The 23,851-nt window shown below is 25.2% G+C and overlaps 1 non-coding gene across 1 annotated transcript; it reads right to left on the minus strand.

Moving 5' to 3' along the window:
• Positions 1-1,063: 1,063 nt before the first annotated feature.
• Positions 1,064-1,139, minus strand: LOC149515313 (small nucleolar RNA R12). Its single transcript, XR_016327161.1, has one exon. It is a non-coding gene; the product is annotated as a small nucleolar RNA R12 (small nucleolar RNA).
• Positions 1,140-23,851: the final 22,712 nt, after the last annotated feature.

The following is a 23,851-nucleotide window of genomic DNA, read 5'->3' on the forward strand; positions in this document are numbered from 1 at the left end:
GATTCAAAATAACATAATGAATTATTATTATTATTATTATTATTATTATTATTAATCAATGTAGAGTTTGTGTTTTATTAGTAAAAAATATATAAATATGTAGTAAAAAATTAGCACAAGACTATTTATCTTCAAATTCAATTGTTTTATCTGTTCAAAGTCAATTTCAAAATTTTACTCATTTTATTTGCATAATAAGTGTATTTGATAATTTTTCAGATAATTATATATATCAACATCATATAATTAATTATCTTTAGAAAAAAATAATGACAAATATAGTGAAAAAATTAGTTGCATTTTTATATTTTTATAAAGGAATTTAATTATTAATATTATCATTCTTTAGAAATTGAAATAAAAATTTTTACTTTTATATAATATAAGTTAAATAGATAATTGAAATTCTTAACAAAATATTCTTTAATTTAAATGAAATATTCTATTTTCACCTATAAGTAAAATTGTATAAAAAATGTAGTAGAGTAAATTTGTATAAAAAATGAAGTGATAAATATAAAACTCTCAATACAATAAAGTGATAAATTTGATCTTTTTCCTTTCTTTTATTACTTAGTAAATAATTTTTACTATAATTTGAGTAGATTTTACTATAATTACCTAAAATAATTACATTTTAACAAAAATTAAAAATAAAAATTATTATTTAAAAATAAAAATAAAAATAAAAAATAAAAAAATTTCTCAAATCATCAGAATCCACACAACCAATGCATCATTTGTGGATTTATTTTCTCTCATTCTCCTAGAACCAAAGTTAATTTCAATTCGGTTTTAAATTTTAATCTTCAATATATAACTTTTACACGTAAGAATTTTTATCAGCATGCAAATGCAAATGATAACAAACAAAATTGATGTAAAAATCAAACATTTGATATTTGATATATGTTTTGGTGGACAAAAATCATCAGATGGTGGTTTAAAGATAACCCCATCAAGAGTAGCAAATATTTTTCTCACATCACTGGCCTCATTTTTTTTTTTTTTTTGTTTAATCACCCTAATTTCTCAAAAACATAACTTTCAAGAGAGGAACATGAAGAGTCAGAAGTAGCTGGTAACGTTATCATATTGGAATCAATGTGAATCCGTCTGATTGATTTCATCATTCTCCAGCAGCCCCCTCAACCTTCTATCGATTTCAAATAAAAAATGAAAGAAAAATAAAAGAATATATCTACTTTGTCACCGAAAAGGTCCTATCAAAGAAGAAAAAAAAAAAAAAAAAGATAATGGGAGCTAAAGGGGGAGTATACCCAGTGGAAAGTTGCGCATACAAAAGCCGTCACTTTGGCCTAATGATAGATCCTTTGATCCGATCAATACAAAGATCAAAGAAATACAATTACTAGCCTTTCCTTCTAAACCAAATCAAATAAGTCATTTTTTTCTTATTATAAGTTTTTTGACCCCCATGGCATAGTTTGTGAATATATATACAAAGCGGTGACACTCACAAACGGAAACCCTAACGCCTTCTTGTTTTGGCTGTGACGGCGCCCTCACTCATCCATGTTTGCTTTTTCATTTTATAGATAGCTTTTATAAGAGAAAATATGATATACAAATAACAACTACTCAAAATTTTTATGTGTATAAAAAAATTTTATGTGTATAATTTATGTATATGTATAATCTAATCTAATCTAATATATATATATATATATATATATATTATATAACAATATACATAAATAAATTTATCATATGGACACCTATGTGGTTAACTTACTTAAATGACACATAAGATAGTTTTTCTTTTAAAAAATAGTTTCTTTTAATTATAAATTAGATAATTTTAAATTTACTTAAATATCAAAATTATTCAAATTATAATTAAAAATCAAATCAATTTAGAAAACTATTTTTTTAAAATTAAAAATATGAAATATGGATTTTATTTTTTTAACAAATAATTTTAGTTGTTTATCAAATAATTTTATTTACAATTTTTTTAATTATCAAAATCTTTCAAACATGTTTTAAAATTACAAAGATTAAGTTTATCTAAAATTTTTAATAATATTTTTTTATCTTAATTTAAAAAACTATCCTTTTAAAAAATTTACATAAAACATTAAAAATTTAGGCAACTTTATATAAGATTTTGAAAATTTAAAAAATTTTCATCTTAAATTTTTAAATAATAAGATAAAAAAAATGATCATATTCATTTGAATTCTAATTATCAAATTTATATTTCAAATAAATGAAAAAAATTTATTATTATCTTTATCACTTATTATATCCATTTTAAAATTTAAAAAATTAATTTAAAAATTTTCTATTCAATCCTAATTGCCACTAAAGAATTCTTATACAAATTTAAGACTACAAATGTAATGTATTATACATAATTTTATTTTATTTTTTTAGTAATTTTTTTCAAGGTATATTTTATTGCTATTGCAATTTTTTTGTTTATAACTTTTTTTCAAGATATATTTTATTGTTATTATAGTTTCACTCTTTTGAAAAATAATATTTTTTCAATTTATTTTTTCTTCTTTCACATAATTTCTATCATTTTTCATATTTGCATAATAATTTAGTCAATATTATTAAAGTGAAAATATGTTAATACTTTTTTATTATTTAATTTATAATTCAGTAATATATATTTTTATTTTTTTAAGAAAGACATAATTTATTTTTATTTGATATAATCTTACAAGTGTATAAATATTATTATAAACAAAAATATTGAAATGAAAGACATAATTTTTTTCTTGGTATTTTCATAAAGTTTATTTTTTAATGACAAGTCAATATATATAAATTTTATATATGCTATAAGTTTTAAAAATTTGAATATAATTTTGAAAAAAACTAATTTCTATATGTATATTTATATTAAAAAAGTAAAATTATTTCATGCATCACACTAGTTATAATATAGTATATATATTATATTACAATATAGAAGGTTACAGGATCAAAATTACATATGTGGATGTTTAGATGGATAATCTTTTTTAATGACACATAGATAATATTTATATTATTTTATTTATCAAATAAAATTTTTTAGTAAATTATTTAAATTGAATATTTTGGATAATTATTTAAATTAAAATCAAAATCTATCTAAGATTGAAATTTTTGCATAAGATTTGAATTCTAATATATTAAGTCATAATTTATCTTTTCTTTTTAAATTTAATGATAATTCCAAATATATATACTTAATAAAATTTTATTTTCTGTAAAATAATTTTAATTAATAAATTATTTAAATTTGATATTTTTAGATAATTATTTAAATTCAAATCAAAATATATCAAAAATTAAAAATTATTTAATAGATTATTTAAAGTTAATATTTTTAGATAAGTTAATAAATTATTGACTAGAAAGCATGTATTTTTAAAGTAATAAAAACTTATATCTTTATATGAAAATAAGATAAATTTGAATGTTGATAAAAAAAAAAGTTAGATAAAAATATGTTTTTGCTTTGGAAACAAATATAATGTTTTATTTATGTTCTAATTCAAATATTTTTATATTATATATTTGGTTAATTTATTTGTTTCTCTTTAGTCCATAACTTTTTTTTAAAATTTTGCTTAGATTAATTATAATTAACTTTTGTATTATGTATATTTTTTATTAATTTTTTCAATATTTTATTCTCTATTAATATATTAACATATTTACTTTTATTATTGTATATATTTAATCTTGACAAATTAATATGTAAATTGATATTTTTTATTTCTTTTTGTTATACTTTTTATTATTGAATTTCTTTGTCCACGATGGATGATATGAGAAGAATAATAATCACTATCATATCTAACTCACAAAAAATATTACCAATTATGTTAAAAGTGATTAAAAATAAAAAAATATTTTAAAAAAAGTTTTTAAGCATAACATAAAAAATTATTGGTTTCCTTTTATTTAAAAAATAATTTTATTTTGTTGACATATATAAAAATAATTGTTAGCCCAATATATTTGTGTAATAATTACTTAAAGTATGTCAAAAATAAGAATTAATAAAAAGCAAATGATTATATCAAAATTAATAATTGTGATTTGTTGTTCAATCAAATATATATATATATATACACACACACACACTATCCAATCAACATTATGATAAAAACAATTATTAATCTTAACTATTTAAATATTAATTCTTGATTTTTTATAAAACAAGAAAAAAGTGGTAGCAAAATTTTTTATATTTAGCAAATAAATTGAAGAAAATATTTTTAATGAAAAAAAGGATTTTTATAATTTTTAAAAATTTACAAAAATTTAGACTTCTTTTAGATGAATACTATCATTCATAATATATTATGTATAAATTATCATTTAATTGTAACTTAACATTTATAAATATATAGTTTTATATTAGATAAATAATTAAAAAAATAAATTTAAAATTTTGTATAGGTGAAAAAAGCTAGTATATGTTTATAGCAATAGCACTCTGATATATATATATATATATATATATATATATATATAAATCATCAATATAAACCCAATGCTTATTAGCCCAGCTCACTAATCCAACTCACGATCATCATTAGCTTCTTATATATATATAAATAATCAATATAAACCCAATGCTTATTAGCCCAGCTCACTAATCCAACTCACGATCATCATTAGTTTCTTTTGTTTGGGTAGTTTCTTCTATTTGGGTAACTTGCATTCGGGAGTCAGTATCACCGATCATTAAAAAGATAGATTGCACGGATCAAGTTAATTTAATTTTAAAAAAGTTGAGTCGTTGTAAATTTAAATAATTTTCATTCAAGTTGTTTCGAAATTAATTTTTGTTAATTTGAATTTATTAATTTTAATTGTTTTGAATTTTAATAATTTTGAATTTTCATTCATTTGGTTTTGAAGTTCGAATTATTTCAAGTTTCAAGATTTTCAATTATTGACTTTTAATTAAACAATTTAAAGATATATATTTTTTAATTTTTATTTTTGATATCACAAAAATAATATTTGAAATACCATTAAATCATATAAAAATTAAAAGTATTTAATAATATTAGTTTTAAATTGATACTTATTTTAAAATTACAAAATATTTAATTTAATAGCTTTATTAGACATTTTCTAAGTTTTATGCAATACAAGCTTTTAAAGATATATAATTTGTGTTATTAAATAAAACCTAAACTTCCAAATTAATATACTTTGACTTGAAAACTTAGGGTCTGTTTATTTTGTAGAAAATAATTTTTAAAAAATGATTTTTGAAAAATATTTATATTTTTTGAATTTAAAGAGATTTTTTGTTGTTTGGATGAGTTAATGAAAAATATTTTTTGTTGTTTGATTTTTTTTTAGAAAATCTATTTTTTTCAAATAATATTAATATAAAAAATACTTAAAATAAAACTATTTATTATTCTTTATATTATTTATTAATATATTATAATATTATTTATGAATAATATTTATGAATATATTATATTAATAGTATATTATTTATTAATAAATTATTATAATATTTATTAATATAATATTATATATTAATATAATATAATATTATTTATTATTATAATATTATTATTAATATATTTTATTAATAGTATATTTATTCATATAATATTATTTATTAATATATTATAATATAATATTATTTATAAGTAAAATTATGCTCAAAAGTATTGATAAATAGTTATACTCGTAGATAACTTTTTTCCCAGAAATGTCTTTCATTTTTCAAATTTGTAAGGTAATTTTCGAAAAAACAATCTCATTGTCTATTAATCAATAAGTAATTTTCTGTTAACTAACTAATTTTCTGTCAAACATCTAAAAATACGAAAATCATTTTTCATGAAATAAACGAGATTTTATTGGAAAATTGTTTCAATATTTTGGAGTTAATTCTTTTCTAAAAATGGAAGTTATTAAGTAAACAATTTTGGTCAAATGTTTTTCAACTAAAAGTCAATCTTTTTCAAAAACAAAAATGTGTTGAATTTTCTCTTAAAAAAATGTGATGAATTTTGATTTTTAAAAAAAGGATGATTCCCTTATAAAATTGATTAATTAATTTTTAATAAATCATTCACTTCACACGCATCATCATGTAGTTCAAATTTCATTGAATGAGAATTTGGATGTAGCCATAGATTTTAACATTTAATTTTGAAAAGGCTAATTAATTACATATACTTTATTTTATTTTTAAAAGATTATTCTATCATTCTTATTAATATACATATATGAAACTAATATACTAATAAAAATATGATGAGCTTATAAAATTATAAAATAAAAATATTATTATGATAACATTTTATTTTTAACAGTATCAAGATTTACTATTAGCGATAGATTTACTAATTGCACAATCTATCAGTAAATTATGAGAACTTTTTTTGTTTTCATGAAAATTTAAAATTGAAATAAAAGGGTATGAATAAATCAATCATTAAGCATTTGATTGAAACATGAAAACTAAATATATTTTTAAGAGAATAATGATAAAATTTTGAGATTAAAAGTTATAGTATTATATAAAGACAACCTTTTGTTACGAGACCTTAGATTAATGAGAAGCGGAAAACAACTTTAAATTATTTCACTTTATACTTCATGTAGCATTTCTTCTTTAGAATTTGAGTCTTGAGCTATGCTAATCCTAGCAAGATTCTTTAAAAAATTCCTTCAGCACCCATTAATTACTCATGGTGCTACCCTGTTACAAAATCGCTTTGAAGATCAATAGCCTTTATAGAACACGCTATGCATAATTTAAATATAAAGCTAATGCTTAATGGTTAGAAATATGCTAAAAGAAAGCAATATTCATGTTGGTGTTGAGCTATCCAATGAGATTAATAACATGAAATGATAGATAAGAGGTCGATTAGAAACATAGGTAGAAGGTGTCTTCAGTATTTGTACTTCAACATTTAAGTCATTACTTGAAAAAAGAGAGAATGAGAAAAAAATCTTAGGAAAAAAAAGAAGACATTGAATGCTCATATTTGGAAAAAATGAGTTATTTATACTTATGGGGTGATTATGTCGAGCTTAACTGGTTAAAGAATAGTATTGGTCTGACCTGATATGGCAAACAAAAGTCTAATTGAAGGATGAAAAATTATCATGTTTATGTGCATTCAAGTGAAGAGTTGACCTGGTCAAGCTAATGTGGATCCTTATTTTGTAGCTCGACTAGCCACGTTAGCTTTGACTTGAAATGATCACAATGTTTTTGCTTTGTTAACGAGTCACCTTCTTATGAAAATAATTCATCATTCCCTTATAACCATAAAATACCCCTAACAATATGTTCCTTTATCAAATAGTTTGAGTTGTTAGATAAATGGAAGGTCAATCTAACGAATCTATTAACATGGGGCCAGGTTAAGAATTAAGTGTAGATTTTATAAGATTATAACATTTTTTTAGTGTAGTGTCAATGGGATAGTCTTTATGGTAGATCCGATATGGCTTTCATAAAATTTGTTTGCTTTAGGGGGTTGGTTGTAATGTGTGACTGGCGTGACATTTGGAGTAATTTTTAAATAGTTTGGTGCATTTATTGATAAAGAAATTTATGTGAGATTTAAATTTTTAGGTGGTTCTTTGAATTTGAATAGAGAAATTAAAAGGTTATCCTTGGTTCGTGGACTATGACATGGCTCAATCTAGATCGTTTATATAATATGAGCTTTGCCTATATAAAGCATGCTCGAGACCTTTATTGCTCCACACTTCTATCATTTTCTTACTTTTCTACTTTTGTTGACATGTTCTTCCATTAATTTTTAAGTTTTTGAGCTTTCTTTATCTAACCTTTTTTTTTCTTTTTTAATCATTTCGTTACATTTACTAACTTTTAATATATCTTCTATTTTAGATTTATCTAACTTTAGGGTATAAGTTAGGAAAGGTCAGCTCAATTATGGCATGATAAAGGTTTTTTTAAATGATGTGATCCCTTATGTTATTACAAGAAAAAATTATAATCTAGTTGCTAACTAGTTGAATCAAATGTCTGTAAAGGGCAAAAATAACTTTAGTCGAAGGTTCTCCATGGTATGGATGAGCTCTCGGTGGCAATAGATTCTAATATCCAAATTCTTTCTGTTCCAACAAATGTGGTTAGTTTGGCTCTTGTGCCTAACATTCTTTTACTTGCTTCAGCCCCTTTCTCTTTAATTCCTTCTCTAAATACTTCTTTTAGCCAACCTCCCATCCTTTTTAAGATTTTAATAATTTTTCTTAGTGCCTAAACTACCATAGGTCAAATCTTAGACTTTGATTTTGTATAATCATCTGATTCTAAATCTTTTATTTTTGAGTCATCCTCATATTTCTTTGACATTGTGAAGATTTTAGTCCTAAATAGGTTTAAGAATCTTTTTAGTTTTCAGTAGTCAAGCAAACTAGCAGTGAGACTTTTAGATTTGAGCTAGTTTAGGGATCTGGGCAAGCTAGTGGTTCCATTTAAGTTGAGAAGAAAGGGGTGTGATAACTTTATGAAATAAAATTATTTTTAATACTTAATTGATTGATTTTTACTTAATTCTTAGTGAAATAATTTTTTTTTACTCCTAATGGGCTTAATTTTCTATTTTGTAGGAATCTTAGATGAAAGAGTGAATCTTGTTGAATCTTAAAGAATTTTGATAATTCTTGATCAGTTTTGGATGATTATTGATGCATTAGAAGGAATCTTGGAATGTTCATGACATGGTTTTGGTGATTCTTGAAATTCTTGGAATTCTTTAAAATCTTGAAGTGAAAAGATGTTCAAGATTTATTTTGTCAAATTTAGAAAAGTTAGAATTATGCAATCTTGATGAAAAATGGAGAAAATTCATGCAAGAATCAAATTAGAAAATTTTGACAATAATGAAAGGTAGAATTGTAATTTCAAGTGAATGCAAGTCTATGGTAGTTTATGTAGGTGCATATGCATAGGATTATTAATAGATGACATGGTATTAAGTCTTTTTTTATTAGTGAAGAAAAATGAGTTGGGGCTTATATGGCATAATAAAGTGGCAATTCTTTAAGTTTTCCTACTTGGATTTGGATTTCTTATTCTCATTAGGATTTGGTATTCCTAATTTTACTTGAAGTAGAATTTGCATGAGTTATAAAAAGATCATTCATAAGGGGCGGCAAAAGCAAGTGTTTTAGTTGAAGAAAAACTAATTTTTCTCCAAGATTCAAGATCAAGTTTTGTGATGTTATGAAGAGTTCAAGAACATGCAATTTGAAGAATGTTAGCACACCTTAGTATAATGTATATTCTTAGTGTGCAAGATTCGATTTTAACAATTTTTTATGAATTTTTTGAGTTGCTACATGATAAGAAGGAAGATAGTTAAGGTCTAAAAGATAAGATATGATCTATAAGAATTCTTTTGAAGAGCTTCACTTGCATTCAACTTCAAAAAGCTTTTTTGGCTAAAAAAAGTTCAATCTAATCAAAATTGTGTGCTATCACTTAAAGATCTATATTGGCTGAATGCTTTTAGGGTGTTTTGTGCCTATAAATACATCTTTTAGGTCTTAGATAAAAGACTAGAAAAGTTAGGTTTATAGAACAATTTTATTAGGGTCTCTTTTAAGCTTTCTTGTGCTTTCACTTTTGGTTTCTAAAGCGTCATTGTTATTTTAATTTTTTGTTCTTTTAAATTTAGTTTATGCAAACTTCTGTTACATTCTTGAGTCAATTAAGTTGTGTTTTAAAGTTCTTTCAATTTAGTTTTCATTAGTTTGTTGATTTTGGTTTTTTGCTATTCGATTTTTACATCTTAATTATTACAAGTTATGGTTTCGCTTGGTTTTGATTCTATTAATGTGGTTTTGCATTTTGGTTTGTTTTTATTCTTTTAATTTCAGATTTCATTCATCTTAAAACTTTCAACTTGTGTTTTTAAGGTTAGATTTACATTTAGTTGTTGTTCAATTGCATGAATTCCATGATTAGGATTTTTATTAGGTGACTTTGCATGATTTAGTGCATGTTAGTTTAGGTTTGCATTATTTAACTTGAAAAATAGTTTCGGCTGGTATAATTAGGATTGATTCTAATTATTTAATTGCATCTTTAATCTTATTGTATATTCGGTTTAAGGTAATTGGTTATAGCTTTCATGTTTTGCATGAAATTAGGGTAAATAGTATTCGATTTTTACTTATTGAGTTGATTTAGGTTTTTTTTGGTTTACTTAAGTTTAATTACATGTTATTAGATTAAATTGAATTCATAACAATTTGATACATGATCTAAGTGTTAATTAGGGTTAGTTAAGGCTTAATCTCTTGTTTGAGGTTGGTAAACTTAATTTTCATACTTTGTATATTAATTGGTCTAGGTTACATTCGGTTATTGCATAATTGATTTAGATAGTTTTGATTTTTTCTATATGGTTTAACATTTAATGTTTATTGGTTAATTGGTTGCGATTTAGGTTAATTAGGGTTTATATTGTTTCGGTTTGATATTTAGGGTTTAGTTGATTTAAATTTCACCTTATTTGCATTATATAATTTTAGTTTTACTTAGTTTTGTTTATTTGCATCTTGTTATTTTTTATTTAGATATTGGTTTATATTTTTGTTTAGTTTATATTCTGTTTTTGCATATATCTTATTGATTTGTCTAAGTATAAGCTTGAATGAGAAAATTTGGGTATTTGTCTCTCATATGCAATCTTCTTGAGAATGAACTTTACTTATCACTTTATTACTTGTACAATTCTCTCCGTTTGTAGATTGCCTAATAGGGTAAAGTGATGATGAGGAAAGAGATCTAATGATAGTGTTGATACCTTTATTCCTTTTTATACTCATTGTAAACTCAGTACCAATTTTAAGGATGTGATAACAAATTTAAAGGGTCAAGGTACTCTGGTGGAATGCCCTAATCTTTACTTGGTTCATCACATTATAGCCATAAAAGATCAGTTTGATCTTTTTGTAAAAACCTATAAAATAAGTATGCTTAAGTTTAAAGATAGGGTGATTGACCTCGTAAAATTTGATAGGTTATGGGTTTATTGGGACTCCATCTTGTCTGGTCTTAGGTTTTCTTTTTATTTTTTTCATTATTCAGCTTCTTTTATCCTACAATTTAACTACCACTCAGCTCACCTCTAATTCTTTTAGGTACATAGTAAGTTTTATTATTCTTTGTAAAGAAGTAGATCTTGTTCCTTCTATAGGTCTCTTTAGAGAATTTTTACTTTTAAAAAAATTTTTATGAAAAAAGGTAGTACTATATGATAGCTTGTCTCTTTAAATGAATTTTTGCCAATTGCCGAAACTTCATAAAAACCTAAAAATCTTTTTCCTCTGTGTCCAAAAGAACAACAATATTTGCAAGATAAATAATTCGTTAGCTTTCAAGGAGGTCAATAAAAATCTCTTGACCAATTTTTTATTTGAATGCTTGCAAGGGCATAAATTGTAATCAAATAATATAAGTGATTAAAAAGTATCATTTATTTGAGAATTATAGAGGAAAAAAAGACTACCAACTATCAAAAATATAAGAAGAAGATTATCAACTATCGAAATTATACTTTTTCTCTTTATATTTAGAAGATGGTAAAAGAGATGTTTTAGGAAATGCTTGAATAAAACTATAGCAAACAAGGCTGAAATAGACCAAGATTGTATAAAAAATCTATGAGCATGAGCTAATGCTAATGGGATTACTAAACTGAATTTGAAGTGAGTAGTAACTCAAAATAGAAAAATCATAAAGATAGGTTTAAGATGGGATTTCTATGATAACTTGTAGATAGCATGATTGTAATTAATGTAAGCCAAATAGACTATTGCATTAAAACAACTAAAAGTGCATGGAAGCTAAAAGTGTCGAATGTGCTTGAAAACTAAACGTAAAGTTTTGCAATTGAAACAAGATGAAAGGAAAGATTGCTTAAAAAAAATTAAAGTAGCAATGTAAAAGAAAGCTTGAATTGAAACTCTTGCAAAAAAGAAAAAAAAAGATATTTAAACAACTTGAATTTTGCTTGAAAAAGAGTTAAACAATATTTGAAAAGAGTTTGGTTGGGTTATCACCCTAAACCAAATACATGAAAAAAAATGCTAAAGTCGGCATCTAAGAGAGAATGAAGAATGAATGTGTGTTTTTTCTTCCTATAAACTATCATATTTATAGTTAAGAAGTCATTGGGGAAGAAATGAACCTAAACAATTTGATATTATCACAACTTTATTTAATTTCAAAAGCTTCCTAATTTAAGTAAGAATAAAACATTGACTACAAGAGAGGTGGCCTAGGTGGATGTTTGTATGATAGTTTTCTTACTTGTGGTTGGTCCATTTTTGCTGATTTGGCCTTGTATCCTAGCCATCTCATTTGAATTTGAAGAGATATGAGAAAAAGAGGGGATTTGATCATATTTGAAAAGATCCTCAATCTCTTTTGATCTATTTCACTTGTGTTTGAATTCCTTTCAAAATTTAAAAGTCTTTTATCAAGAGCAAACTTGTTCCATACTCTTTATATGCATGAGCTGATGATTGCTTCTTTTTAAGCTTGTAAATGCATAGGTCACATCCAAGTAATAATAGTGAGTGAGTTAAGTTTCATTCCCATAAAGATTATTTTTAAGGTGTAAAACCAAGTACAAAAGAGATTCTTCCTATCTTTATATTTAAATAAATCGAAAGATTGATTAGTTGTATTGAAAGCAAAAGTAAAAACAATAGAAATTGTAAAGTGCTGAAAATATGATAACCAAATGTCAAGCTAATCAACTCACTTGATAGCTTTAAAGGACAAGTTAATTTTATAAGAAAATAAAATAAAATTGAAAGCTTATAAATAACACAATTTAGCCTAATGTAAAGAAAGTAATAAAAAACACTGTTGAATCTTAAAAGCTTTTAAAATAAAGAAAGTGCTTATGGAATCAAAGAAAGAGAAAGCTTTGAACAAAGAATAAAAATAACTTGTATTATGAAATCTTGAGACAACAAAACTTATGACTAGTTTATCACCCTAGTCGTATTATAAAGAAAATGAAAGTAAACCAAAATATAAAGAAAAAAAAAAGAAAAAGAAAGAATGAGATAGGATGGGATATGTTTACAAGTGAGAGGGCCTAGCCTATTTATAATATTAGTTTGGCTAATGGGGGATAAAGTCTAAATAGTCCTACTTTAACTTTAACTCAAGAGATTATAATGTAATCTTGATCATGGTAAAAGGTTGGCCAAATGTGGGAACTTTAAGTGTAAGATGGAACTTCTGTTAGTCAAATGTGATTCTTTTATTAGTCCTCCATACTTATATATGTCTTGTTAAATCAACATGATTTTTTCGTCCATTAAATGTTTCAACTAAATCAAATCCTAAAACTAATCCTCTTGATTTAGTTTGCTTGATTTTAAACTCTTTTGAATTAGAATTCAAAGAGTCTTTGCACTATAACTTTAGTTTAACCTACTTTGATATGTTTTTTTTTACTTAAAACTCTTTTAAGATAAACAAAGAGTCTTTATGTAACTACAACTCCTCTTTGGTTGAATTATCTTAATCAATCTTTAACTAATTGGTTTGACTATATCCTTTAGGTGCATAGTCAAATGGTTTGAATTTCAGTCTTGGTCGAATACTTATACCATCTTTGCATGGGTTGCATTGCATTCAAGTCCATATGTACCAAACCATAAAATCAAGATTTCACACATTAAATGTACCAAATTCATAAAATTTTTAAAAATCTTAAAGCAAAATGGACTTATAAAAATTATATATTTAATAGTTATTAACATATTATACTAGCTAGAGAGGAGCTTCTAGAAATGTTTGACTTAGGCTTGAGACATTTGCTGCATGCTTCACCACCTTCGCATGTTTTGCCATTTCATGCATTTCATATAAATGTGATACAAATTTGGTCCAAATTGTGTCTAAACATTGCCAATAATTTTCCTTTTTATATTTTCCTACAAGATAGAGATTTGAACTTATTATGAGCAAAAAAAAAAAAAAAAAAAACAAAATTTAGCAAAGATCAATTAAAATTACAAAATTAAAGCTTAAATTGCCATATGAAAAATCCTATTTTCCAGAGTCATCACATCCTACCACTTAGCTTTTTGCTTATCCTTAAGCAAAAAATCTCAAGCCAATTATGCTAAATATCAAAATATATGTATTCTTAATCAGACATTCATAAGTTCTCAAAATTTACACAATGATATAATTCGCAAAAAATTACAAACATAGAGTAAACGCAAAATTCATTCAAGAATACGATCTTTTTTTTTTATGCAAATTTTGTGTGTGAGTAGTTTATTTTTACTCCATACATGCAATCTAGTAAAGAACATACAAAAATGTCATTAGATATTAATCCAAAAACAAAAGTAAACTTTATAGGTTTGCTTTCGTCATACATTTTCCTCTAATGTAGACTTACATATTTAACTAAAGACCAATAAGTCATTATTAGCTTGTAATGTGAGACTTGGGTTAAAGGTATAATGAAGGATATTTTAAACTAAACAACCCTTACTTATCTTTACTTAGGATCTTTTCTTGAGATTAGGAGCTTTCAAAAAACAATATGCACCTCCAGTTTTTTTTTTCTCTTTGAACTAACGGCCTTATTACATAATTTTAAATTGGTACTTGGTTGTTTTGGGTGTTTTTCACCCCTTTTGTTTTTTTAATAAGCTTTTCTTTGCCATAAAATTTTGCTTCCTTTTCTAGCTCTTCCTTTCCTCCTAATTGTAAATATTTTCTCATAAGTATAGTGGGTTAAGTAAAAAGATAGAAAAACATAGAGAAAATGCTAGGTTAAACTATGTAGGTGAAAAAAAAAAAACAAAGAAAAGATTTATAGGCTCAAATTAGTGTGACTATGGATAAATAATGTAAGGATTAGCTTAGAAGGCTCAAACTGTCCAAAGATGGTTTAGATCATTTTCTTAATTAAGTACAGTATGAGATTTTACCTTAAAGGATGATTAAGCAAATTCTAAAATACACTTTTGTTTCAAAGATTTATGCAACTTTATACTCACAATATTTCACCAAGATTCATTCATTTCAAGGATCTAGACTATAGTGCTCAAAATTGTGAAAATTGTAACTCATCCAATGTTTTCATTGTATTCATGCTCTTCCAAGATTATACTCATAGGCGATCATTTGGATTTTTGAAAAAATGATTAAGAAAACATCATAATGACTTAAAGTATATTCATTTAAGTTAAAACAAAGAGATTTTTAGTCAAAAATTTTGAAAAAATTTTGAAAATTTTTTTAAAAGTTTCCTTCCCCCTAACTTAAATAACACATGGTACTTAATGTGTATAAATAAGGCAATTGAATGTTAAGGGGAAAAGAAAAACTCCCTTATCTATACTGCCATGGTTGAATCTTCCAAATTCATCTAACTTTTTTAATTTCTTCTCATTCCTACAAAACAAATAAATTAATCAAAGCATAAATATCTTAATGCATATAGAAAATAACAAGAAAAATGTAAAATTTTGGGTTGCCTCCTAAGCAATGTGTTAGTTATAGTCCATAGCTAGACTAATTGCAAGACTTCATGAAGATTTACTAACATTTTTTTGGTGGTGTGCACACTTTATGTTTCCTTCTAGCTAGAATGACATAGGTTGATTGTGTTTTTAGACTTAGGCTTTTGGATTTATCTTTTCCTAATTGTTCTCTAGATGGATTCTTATGGATTGATTTTTCTTTTTTTTTCTTCTTTTATATGCAACATTCCTTGTATCTCATCCCTATTCTTAGTGATTTTTTGACCTCTAATTTTGAAGATAATTCTCTTATATTTAAATCTTAAAGTTATCTCATAATTGAAATATCAATTAAAGCCTTGGAGTTTGCTAAAAATGATTTGCTTAAAAGGATAGGGGCTTCTCCATCGTCAATATCAAGTACCATGAATTCAACAAAAAAAGCATACTTACTTTTATTAAGACATTCTTTATCACTCTTTGTGGATGCTTGGTTAATCTGTCTGTAAATTGAATGCTAAATGTTGGAAGTTTCAGCTTACCAACTCTAACCTACATAAACACATGTAAAGGTATTAAATTTATGTTTGACCATAAATCATATAATGCTTCTTTAAAGTAAAAAGAACTAATAGAATAAGAAATGTAAAAACTCCATGGCTCTTCTAATTTAATGGGTAAAACTTCTTTTACTGCATTACTTGATTGGTAATTTTGCAAATGCACAGGTCATACAAGTAATAATAGTGACAAAAATCAAAGTATCATTTTCATGAATACTAGTGAAGTAATCCTAGTTAGATACCTATTATTAACATATCCTATTTATAGTTAACTCTTTCAAACAGTGTTGGTTTTACTAAGCTAATCATGAAAATAAAGCATGAATAGAAAAATAAAATGCATAAACCAAAACTAAATTAAAGCACATGAAAGGAAAGCATAACATGAAAAACAATAAAAATAAAGGCATAAAATGAAATCAAATAGTAAATGAAAGCATTCTTAAACTAAACAACATAAAACATAAAAGCTTGAACTAAAGAAAAACAGTAAATAAAATGTACAAAAATGAAGTGCAAATGAAAACCAAAACTAAGTAACTATTGTGTTTGAATTGTAAATGCAACTATAATTTAAATGGATCTAACTAAAACAAGAATTTAAATGCAAAAATAGTAGCTTAATATGACTTAAATGCAAAGTAATTGAAAGTGTATAACAAAAAATGCAAGAAAAAGTAAAGAACATTAAAATTGAAACCTAGAATTGCAATTGAAAATTCAAATGTGCTGAACTTTAAAACTATATCTACATTTCTAGAATACAAATGAACTAAAAATGAGCTATAAGAACTTAAATCAACATGTGAACAACAAATGCATGTAATGAAATCAAGTAAAATAATGCAAAGTCAAGCATAATAAACTTATACAAAAAAACAATGCATAAAATGTAAAAACAGATCAAGTAAAATTAAATCAACCAAATAGTAATTAAATCAACAAATTGAGTGCAATGAATTGAAACAAATTAAGTAAATAAGTAAATCAACAATCACAAATCAAGGAAAAAGTGGACTAATAGCTAAGCTAGAAGAGAAAACATCACAAATGCTACCACTATTTACTGTTACCTTTGTTACTAGCTTCTTAATCGAAACATCCAAGATTTTTAGAAAAAAATGCAAATTGAATTTGGCAATGAAAGTTTTCAGATCTAAAATCCTATGAATTGAGAGTATTCAAAAATAATTTGAAGCAAAATAAGTAGGAATTAAAGAAGAAAAGCTATGAAAGTTGTAAGGTGTTTAGATTAGAAAACTGCCAAACAACATTAAGAAAGTAAAAGAAAAACATGTAAATGTATTAAAAATATAAAAGAAAATTAAATTGTATTGCAAGAAATTTTAAGTGCAAAATAGTTTTTGCAAGAAAATTAAAAGAATTTCTCTCTAAACAACCCCTTAAATAAACAAAGAGAAAACTGCATAGAGAAAAAATGAACAATAAATGCAAATTGCAAGAAATAAAAAAAATTAAAAAACTAACTCTATTCTCACTCTCTTTCCATAACTAGCCATTAGTCCTATTTATAGGCCAAGGATGATGTATTTCAATCAATCAAATTACAATAAAATAACCAGCTAGGATGCCATAAATGCTAGACATTTTGATGTCATTAAAGCTTTCTTCATAAGCTTCCTAATTTGCTTCTCTTCTTTTCAATTCTTTTCAAGCTTTCATTCTTTAATCTTTTGAGCTCTAAAAAATCAGAATTGTAACCAATTAGAAGCCTTAAAAATGCTACATCAGTTATTGTTTATTGGTCTCCCATTTAAACACAAGAAGAGGTGCCAATTTCACTTTTATCACACCACACTGCATCCAATGGTTAGGAGTACTTCCTTGTCTTCAAATTTAGGCTTCATTTTTTCTTCAAATTCTAGTTAATAAGAACCTTTTTAATTACTAAATTAGCCATGAAAAATTGAAGAAACTTTCAATTTAAATGGTTGCTCCAAAATAGCTCTTATTGCTTACTCTCCTAATTAGCTTATGTAACTTTACTACAAAGATGGCAAACATTTAAATGAGCTAAAGATGATAATTCAAAAAAAATATGAAGAGTAAAACTTAAACGTTAGTTCACTAAAGCTTAAATCAACAAATAAAGTAATGAAATTAAGTAAGAAAAATTCTCTCAAAAGTGGCATTTGCACAAGATTCATACAAGTTTGGCCAAATGGTTAATTTTAGCACCAAAATGCATAAAAAATTGCTTCAAAACTTTATATTTCCTCCTTTTCCATAATTTTACCTACACATTAAATATTTAAATAATTAAGAGTACTTTTACCATATTTTCTCAAAGATCAAGTAATAATTCATCATAAAATACCCTAAAAAGCTATAAATTGCTAAAATTTAAGTGCAATCACTACTACAGTCATTAATAAGTGTAATTTTTTTTTAACTATTTCAGTAGTTCCTTCCATTCAGGCTTTGGCAATTTTAAAGCTACATCAAATAATGGATTTTTTAGTGTGGATTTTTTTGGGATCAATTTTTATCTTTTGACTTATTTATCTTCTTTTTGGATTTCTACAATTACAGCTGAACTTTTGAGAGTTTTATTTGCAGCTTTTACTTTTCTATCTCATTTTTTTCTTTAACATCCTTTTTAGGATCTTGTTCTATTTTTTCTTCTTTTAACATCTTTACAAAGCTAGGCATGTTTATCCTTACTGGTTAATCCATTATATCATCCTTAAAGTAGTACACTTCCTTATTCTTATAAAAAAAATAGGATTTATTCCTATTTGCCTTGTCTTTTTAGGTTTGATTTTTTATTACTAGGTAATGTTATTTGTTATGAGGAGGTTGTTAAGGCATTGCCTAGTTGACCCATTTGTATTTCAAAGTTCTTGATATAAGCAGTTTGGTTTTGGATGGTTGTAGTATGGTTTTGCAAGATTTAGGTGAAGGTTTCTTCCATAAAAAGTTTCTTTTCTTAGGTTGGCGGTTGATGTTGTGGTGGTTGTAGTTGGGAAAAACCAATTGGTTATAGGCGATTAAAATTTTAGGATTGAATTTAATGGTTACTCTAGGAAAAGTTATGATGATTTTTTTTATTTTGGGTTGTAAGTGTTGCTATAAGGGTTGTCTTATTACTTATAAGAGCAACATATTAGATGTTTTTAGTTCTCATTGAATGCCTATTGGTTGAGCGTGTCCTCTATATATTTCACATATAAGAAAATGGTTTTGTATAGCTTGGATTGGAGTTATAGTGGACTAGGTGTCTAGGGCTTCTACCTTTTTAGTTAATGCTATCAATTAAGATGTTAAGGTTGTCAAGGTATCAAGCTCATGAAAATATAGTGGCTTTCTTTGGAATCCTCATTTTTGTTGCCTATCGATAATTATTTGTTGCCATTTTCTCAATTAATTCACAAGCATAATTTATAGACTTACTCATTAAAGCTCATCTAGCAGCTAAGTTAATGGTGGTTCTAATTTGAATTGATAGTCGATTGTAAAAGATCTAAACTTTCAGCCATTTAGAAAAATCATGATGTGTACATTTTCTTAATAATCTTTGTGCTTTTCCCCAGCATTATATAGGATTTCTTTATCTTTTTGCTATCTTGGTTGGTGGAACAAATTTTGCTAGAAAATTTTGAACTAGATCATCCTAAGTTGTAATGGACCCTAGTGAAAAAAAAGTTAACCAACTTTTGGCCTTATTTTTAAGCGAAAATGAAAAAACCTTTAGTCTAATTGCATCGTCAGAGGCACCATTGTGCTTAAAAGTATCACACAATTCAAGAAAACTAAAAAGATGAAGGTCAGAATCACCAATTGGTAAGCCTCCAAACTATACAAATGTTTAGACTGTTTGGATGAAAGATGGTTTGATCTTTAAGTTGTTGGCTTGAATTGCAAGCTTCTTTATTATAGGTTAGCAACCATCTAGTTGTGGAATAGCATGGTCCCTAATTTTTTTTTATCTTCTCTTTAATTTGCCATAGGATTATTAGAAGTGTCTAATTGTCCTTTCTTTAGCATTTTTAAAGTTCTTTCGATTTCTTGGTCTAAATGAGCTAAATCAACACTTCTAAACCTGCGCACACAAATAAAAAATCAACAAAGTATTAATGCAAAATAAAATAAAATTTGAATCACAAAGAAAAAGATTGGTATTAATATTGGCTTTCTTTCATTGAAAAAATCTTCAATAGTAATGCCAAAAACTTGATTACTACTAATTGAATGCTTGCAAGTTTATAGATTGTAATAAAAAAATATAAGAGATAAGAAAGTATCGTTCTCTCGAGGATTATAATTGAAAGTAAGAAGATTGCCAATTATTAAAATTATACTCTTTTTCTAAATATCTATAAGATAGTAAAAAGATGCTTTTAGGTAGTGCTTCACGAAAACTATAGCAATTAGGATGAAATAGCTTAACTAAGAATTTTAAAAATCTTAAAAGCTTTAACTAGGTAAATAAGGAAATGGATTAAACACAACTTGGACAAATATCATAGACGTAGGCTCTTGGTGAAATTTTAAAGTAAACTTGAAACATAAACACTAGTAACAATGTAGGCTGATTATAGTTGTTTAAACAAAATGCAAGATAGCAACTAGACGTGACTAACATTATAAAGGAGATGAAATTGAAATTGTATAATTGAAACAAACTTGAAAAGGCAAACCAAAATAGTAAAGTGCTGAAAATAAAATAAAATAAAAAAGTAAGATAAATGAAACTTGATTTGATTTTGTAAGAAGGACAATAATTCTTAAACAAACTTGAATTTTACTTGAAAAATAATTAAACAAGACTTGGAAAGAGTTTGGCTAGACTGTCATTGTAAATTGAATACAAAAATAAAACTTTGCTAAAAAAATTCTAAAATTAGTCTAGGAGAGAATGAAGAAGAAAAGTGAAGAGATGTGTGTTTTGTGTTCTTGTAAACTTTCCTATTTATAGTTGAGTAGCTATGAAGGAGGGGATGAACCTATGATAATTCTATATTTTATAGAATTATAATAGCTTTTTAAGAACTTTTATGGTGAAATTTTGCTTGTTTTTTGAGAATTTTTGTAAAAAAATACTCATAATTGCTTAAATATTTGACATGTTACGTAAAATTACGAATTTTGAGGAAGAAGGATGATTTGAAGACAAATTAAAAGCATTTTAGTGCCAAATTCCTTCAATGGCCAAACCTAGTGTCTAACCTTATTTAATGACCATTGGAGAGATTTTTCTTAGTTTTTTTCTTAGTTGCTTACCATTGCATTTGAGCATTATTAGACTTGATTCAAGTTTTAATTTTTATACTTACTTTGCATGTTTTTCTCCTTAAGCTAATTAGAGTGTTTTTAGCTCTACAATAAACTTACAAGAAAGCTTAAAGAGGAAGAATGTAAATGGTGCAATTCCAAGGTGTAATTGGAGCTAATTAAGAGCTTGAGTTTTGATGAATTTTTATTGGCTTAGTCGAAATTTTAGTTACACCTCATTAATTGAAATTTGACGTCGAAAGCTACCATAAAGTGGCATTTTGGAAAAAGCTAAAAAGAAGTAGTAATTGTATAACAAAAGTGTTACATGAAAACTTGTTGGTGGTTCAAGTGTGAATACAAGGAAAAGCCAATGGTTGCTAGTTGACTTGATATTTTGAAGCTTTTTATGGGTTCAATTTAAGTGATTTGAAGCTTGGAGAATTCAAAGAGAAAAGGACTTTAAGAAAAGAGAAGAAGAAAAGAGCAACCAAGAAATCTTCTAGAAGAATTTACATAAGCTAGAAATATCTTCCCACTTAGAGTTTTGCATGGTATTTTGGAGCTTTCTCATTAGTTCTTTTAGATAAAAAATTGTCTATAAATAGATTGAATGGGTGGCAAGGTCAAGAGAGTTTCATTTTTTATTTTTCAAATTTACTTTCTTGTAACTTTCATTTTAGGTAGCTTTCTTTTTTTTTCTTTTGGAGTTTGTTTAGAGAGAAAATTCTTTACATTTTCCTAGAAAATTTACTTTCACGGACTTTAAATTTCATGTAAATTTACTATTTTTCAATGAAATTTAAATTTTCCTTTACTTTTTTGAACATTTACTAGTAGTTTTTCTCATTTTCTCAATTTTATTTGGTTACTATTTTTTTGTACTTGTTTTTTATTTTCACTCTAGATCCCTAGGTTTTAGTTGTGATTTTTCTTTTAATTTTTTTACTGAATATTCTATATTAATAGCATTATAAATCCAGAAGTTTTTAGCTTTAAATTTATTTTTTTTAAATTTTTTTAAAGTTTCAGCTTAGTTATTAACAATAGTGGTGACAGCATTTGTGGTGGTATTTTCTTCTAATTAGGTGGCTGGTCTACTTTTGTATTCTTTACTTTATTGTTAATTCATGTGTTGAGATGTATATTTATGATTCCTTGCAATTTAAGTCATGTTTTTAATGGCTATTTGTCTCATTTAAATGTTGATTGCTCTATTTTCTCTATTTTTGAGGTTGAATTTGATTTGAGTTCATCAATTATTTTTACTAGTTTTAAAATTCACTTGCTAATTGAGTTGTCTTTAGTCCAATTTCATTTCATTCTTTAAATTGAGCTCTAGATCTAGGATTTAGGATTCAACATATTCAAATTTTGTTCATGTTGTTCATTCTTAATTTGTAAATGCTTTACATTTTCTTTATTTCTTTCATGCATCTACAATGTATACAAATTAGATCTAGGTTTACTTGATGTTTTACATAGGTTTTGTAGTTAGATTTATAGTTCTTATGTTTAGTCATTTCACTTTTATGCAAGTTTTTATTTGGATTTCATTATTCTAACTTTACTCCTTTTTTGCTTTATTGTTTCAGTTCATGTTGTTACTTGTTTTCCTTAGTATAGGAATAACGTAATTGATAATCCTTGTTTCAATTCAACATTACTTTTTATAGCATTGCATACATTGTATTTAGAATATCTAATGCATGTATGTAGGAAAGATTAAGATTATGGTTTTCAGTTGAACATATCAAAGAGTTAAAAATCTCCGTCTTCGAATAAGAGATTGCAAGTAGGAGCTTTTGATCTTTAAATGAAAAAAATGTAAAGTGATAAGATTTTGATCCTTAATTAAGGAGAAATTTTGTAGGTAAATTTTCAATTTTGAAGGAAAAAACATTATTAGGTAAAAAAATCAATTATGATAGGAGAGCTTTTAAAAGTTATGTGCCTTCGTTTTGAAGAAGCCTTTAATTTTAAAAGTTATGTACCTTCATTTTAATGGAGCTTTTAACTTTAAAAGTTATGTACCTTCATTTTAATAGAGCCGTTAATTTTAAAAGATGTGTGCTTTCATTTCAAAAGAGCCTTTAACTTTCAAAGTTGTATGCTTTCATTTCGAAGAAGTCCTTAATTTTTAAAGTTGTATGACTTCATTTTGAAGATGCTCGTAACTTTTAAAATTGTGTGCCTTCATTTTGAAGGAGTTTTGAATTTTTAAAGTTGTGTGCTTTTGTTTCTAATGAGCCTGTTACAAAAATAGATGTGTTGAGTAATTTGAAACTAGATGTAATATATGTTTATGTCTTTACACAATTTTTATTTCACAAAAATTATACAAATAAGGGCAACTATAAATACGCCATTTAGTTTAGGGTCTAATTTTGTTGGGCTCGATCTAAGTTCAAGCCAAAAGGTCCAATTTTTATTTTTTATTTTTATCTTTATATTTATAAGTGTATTTATCATTATTTCGTAGTTTATATTTATCATTGTATTTCTCTTTTTTTATGTTTATTTTATCCATTTATCCTTAT

This window comes from Durio zibethinus, chromosome 13 (assembly GCF_047325235.1).
Source record: "Durio zibethinus cultivar Kanyao isolate XHJ-2024 chromosome 13, ASM4732523v1, whole genome shotgun sequence".
Classification (NCBI taxonomy): Eukaryota; Viridiplantae; Streptophyta; class Magnoliopsida; order Malvales; family Malvaceae; genus Durio; species Durio zibethinus.